We start from the raw sequence: 5,130 nt of genomic DNA, 5'->3' as shown, positions 1-5,130 counted from the left end.
ATAGAATGTAGAAGTAAAGAATTATGCACTTAATTCTGTAATTCCCTAAATGTAAATGTGGGAGAATTGCTGAAGATTAATTAAAGGCTTTTTCATTATTAGTCATGTGATGTTTTCAGAAAAGTCTTATTGTTGAATGTTGGCTTTATTAAAACTGTACTTTTGGAAGCTTGAGAGAGAGCAGTCAAATAACAGCCCTGTTACATAAACACACATGTGCTTGAGAAGTAATTATGGTGTAACCAATTAATGATCTAAGTTTGTTATGTGACAAGTTGTCATTGTTATTGTTAATTACAAGTAGCACAATACCTTAACGTCTTGTCATTTGTTGTTGTGAGAGAAAATACACTATCGACAGCAGTTCTGTTATTTTTGGCAACACATTAGATATGAGCTGTAGAGAAAACGTGAATCTTAATGAATTTTGTGATGATTCTCAATTGGTTACCACAAAGGATTAACAAATGAAGAAATATGCTGTACAATAGTATTGAAATACTCTTGAATAGTACCGAAAATACTATCCGGTCACATAGTTATGTTAATCTCATCCTAATCATAGTTTACACCACAGTATTCATCAGACTTAGTTTGATTACATTTGACATACAAATGATCATCGGTTCCAAAAGTTCCAGGATCCCTGACAGCCTCCAGCAAGGAAAAATCATTTGCTAAATTTACTAAACAAGTTATGCCTTTCAGGAACGTTCTCCTGCTCAGACTGCACTGTGGAGTTCCATTTGCATTATCACTCGTCTCGTGAGGATATCATTTTATAAAATAATTCTCAGTGTAATTACTAAAGGCACAATATCCGAAGGCCATTTTCAAAAATCTGATCCACAAGCTATTCAGTTTTTACTAAACCTCCGCTTTACTAGTGCCTGTACTGAAAAGGATCCTAGACCAAGTGTTATATTTCATACATATACTGTACAAACATGTTTGCTTTCAGAGGATGGAAGCCCGGTAGTGTTTCATCTTCTGAAAACATATGAGTGTGTATATGTCCGGAAACATGACACTCTGAGTATTTGGTAACACATTGTCCAGTTTCACGTTCTTAAATTGCACTCATGGCTGTTGACATTTCGGCTTTCCTTTTAAGGCAAACGAATATTCTTTGGCTCCTGATTTTGAAGGGATGCTGTACAGATTTTGTTTATTTTCCAGACTTAATATCCAAAGCAAAGTGAATGTTTGAGGGTGGAGGGGGGAGCTTATGATTGAGTGGGCCAGCCAAACTTTTAAAGCTGAGGTTAGGGTGAACTTACTGTACCCATCTTGGTATTTGAACTGGCAACGTTATGATTACAGGGACGTCAGTCTATCCCACCGTGTCACATGCTGGCCCTGAAGCATACTGGGTCCAGGACCCAAATGTAAATGCCTTGAAATCATCCTCTGCTAATAAACCAAGTCCCCATATAAAAATCGGTAGGGTGTCATCCAGTACATTCCAAATACATGTCAATACGCTTTCATCCTGTTTCAGTTGTTCACTAAATGCCACAATTCACATTGTTATTATTTTTAAAATACTTTTTATGGGTGTGTCAATAGTCCAAATTGTCTGCTATTGATTCATCATCTGTTACATTTGAGATACACTGGATATCAAATGTATTATCTTTATAAACGATCTTCATCATCTGAATGATTTCTTATTGCACAAATGCCATGAAAAGATTCTGATATGGTTCGAAGAAATAACGGAGATTTTAAACTGAGATACCTGATCCACAGAAGTCATGCAATTGAAGCAGTGAAGATCATCTAGAGATCTCATTTCATGGTGTCGGGGAGTGGGGATTACGCAAGCTTCTCCAAGACCAATCAGCTTTTTAGACCCAACTGAGCCTTTTCTGAAATCTTCAAAGATGATTTCTTATAAGAAAAAATGGGGGAAATGCGAGTAAAAGCAGCTGGTCTCATCATTCAGGGTTGTTTGTTTTATCCTTATTTTATCTGAGCACATAACACCATGGAGATCTCAGTATAATCACCCCCCCCCCCCCCCCCAAAGTCTCCCAGTGAACATTGTTGGACAAGAATTCTATTTATTGCACCATGCGTGATGCACTTACTTTGTTTTAAAATTTTTGTTACCACATTTTGGTGCTGTGAATGGAAAATAGCTTTGAATGTAATTATAGCTAACCTTCTTAATGACCTCATCTGACCCTTTGATACGCACCGAACATTGGCATTTTCCCCTGTGGTTAGCTGGGCCCAAGAAAAGCAGATAATGTGCAGTGTAGTGAGGATGTCAAACACTGTCCAGGAGACACTGAGTGAAGCCATCATCAATGGAAATCACATGCATGGTTAAGACCCATTATTTATCGGTCTGATTATTTATGCATTCGTTAATTCATACTATTTAATGTACAACTCTGCTACTTCCATCCTTGCCTAAATTCTAAACATTCCAGCATTGTTTACATTCACATTGTGCGTTCATTATGTAATACCTTGATTTGTTTATAATTTTTTGTTGCACATTATGTAAATACTATGGTCACTGTGAAAGCCCAGAGCATGTCAACATTAACACCATACAAAAACATTAAGATGCAAAAACAAAAAGGTGACACAAAAACATTGAGGCAAAAAATTTTGCTAATTTATTTTTTAAATGTGTTGTGTTCTCTTAATGTGCTGTGCTTTTCAAACTGGAAGCGCTCCACCTCCCAACAGGCAGTATTTGACCTGCCTATCATGGTTATGCAGTGTGCTCAGCTAGCAACATTGTGACCTTGACATCAGTACTTGTTGCTGCTTTCTGCATTTCTGCATCAAAGTAGAATATTTACTTGAATTTTGTGGACCGGCAAGTGGACTCCATTATCTATTTATTAAACTGAGCTTAGGGACTGCATTCCCCAGTCATGGGTTCAAGGCTGGCTAATAATAGCTTTATCTCTTTCTCTGTATTTGAGTTTCTCTTCCCCAGTGTTTTATGCTTCCTGTTCTAGGTTTGCCCTCCTTGTGTTCCGTTCCGGTTCTATGTTGTACTTTGTTTTCTTGTTCATTTTTCCTAGCGTAATATTTCCTTGTGTTTCCTTAGTTTCCAGTTTCTTAGTTCTGTGTACTTTGGTGTTAGTTGCTTCACCTGTGCCCTTTGCCGATTGGTTGTTTTTGATGATTCACACCTGCCCTTTGTTAGTCCTCGTTATCTGTATATCTAAGTATCAGCCTTTGTTCCTTTCCGTAGCTGGTAGCCCATGTTACTGTGTGTTTACTCTCTGCTTGGGTTTGCGAATTCCCGCTTCCTTTGGATTCCTAGCATGTTGGTTTATGGTTCCCTGTTGCTTGTTATTTTGCCCATTTTATTCTGACCCCTTATTGTCCCTTTATTTTGATGCTTTTTCCTTTGTTGTTTCTGTTGATTAATAAATCCCTTTTCACGTGAGCTTCTAAGTGGATCGTCACCATGCCACACCATAACAGCAATGTATTGCCTGTTCTATGGGGTGGCCCTGCTTATGCCATGCATGTGGTAAGAGTTTGCATTGCCTCAAGGGCAATGCTAAGCTTACCCAGCATAATCTCAGCATTGGTGACGTAAGTAACAGCAATGAGAGTGAGTGAATACAAGGTATGAAATAACAGACCTATAAATTACATAGATATTTGGGTAGATTTTTACAAAGATCATAGGTTGCCGTTAAGATGGTAAAGACCATTCAGGGATCTTTTAAATGAAATATATATTTGATAGTAACTTGTGGTCATGATCGGTCATTAGACAACTTCCTTTCTGTCAAAAATTGATGTTAACCCAGTATTACAGGCCTTCTTCACTGCAAGAGATCAAAAGCAAAGAGCGAATCCTGATTCCAGTCGAAATCAAAACATACCTTCACTAGGGCAGTGAGTTTATTACAGAATAACTCAACTTCTGAATCACTGGCTTGTTTAGTCTAATTACGTATCTAAAATGTTTCATTACAAGTACTCCGATCGTCTAATGACTTCAAAATGATACATAGTGCAAAGGTTGCTACAGTAAAGATGACATCAAAACTGAGCAACTTAAAATGTTTATATGGGTATTTAAAAAAAAAAATGTAACAGATCAGCTTAGGGGTTTTGCATTACACCTATAGCCCTGGAGAGGGATAACCATGCCCCTTAATATTAGCCCAGTATCCTTAGTCGATGCAGTGTTGCAAGTAGCTCACAAAAAAATCAGGGTGTATTTTTCGAGTTACGGTTAATGGACCTCATGTGCTTCTTATCTCTAATGTATCTTTTGCCAGGAACCTTTGCTGTTCAGAAACATAAGGAAGCTCTTGGAAAGGCGTACAGTCAAATTACATTGTACATTTGCAACCAAAAGGGTGGAAAATTTCTGGTAAATTTTTGTAAACTTTCCAGAAACTCCCTATGGGAAGCTAAGCTGGAGAAATTTGGAAATATTGAACTCTGTGGAACTCCCCATGAGCAAAGAAAGCAAACTGTATGAATAATACAACATAGAATATGACTTATATGCAGCGTGTTTTGACCATCCAGTTCATACCCATTGATTCCCATGTATTCCCATTAATTTCCCGATATTCCCTCTAATTCTCATGGAAAGTTTCCAACTTTGAAAATCCCCAGAACCCTAGTCATGAGTGATTTACCATTTAAACAACCTGTCATATTAAACTTAATGAGCCAAATTTATTTTGGGTAATTTCAATGGACAGTTGTGAGGAAACTGCGAGTAGTACTGATGATGTCCTTTTCCATCAGAAATTCTGTGTTGAGGACAGTGCTCTAGCTGATACATTGGTATATACATCGTTGTCTTGTGTGCATTATTTGCCAAGTGATTTGAAAGAAAGTGTTAATCTTAAAAAAAAACACTTTAGCTGTGGTAAATGAATTTTGAGAGTTTAAATCTATGTTTCTGTATAAGAAAATGATTTAATCATTAATGTTATTGTTGTTCTTCAACTATGGATTACATCCTTGATTTGTCAAATGCAATGCTAGTATCATTTCTCTTTCAGCCTCTGGAAAATCCAGGAGGTTCTGAGGGTCACCTTCTCCTGAACATGAAGGAATTGGAAATATGTAAGACATTAAATCATTCCTTTTCCTCTTTGCCGTTACAGCTATTCGGTTCTC

This window comes from Brienomyrus brachyistius, chromosome 1, assembly GCF_023856365.1.
Source record: "Brienomyrus brachyistius isolate T26 chromosome 1, BBRACH_0.4, whole genome shotgun sequence".
NCBI lineage: Eukaryota > Metazoa > Chordata > Actinopteri > Osteoglossiformes > Mormyridae > Brienomyrus > Brienomyrus brachyistius.
This window is presented reverse-complemented; position numbering follows the sequence as displayed.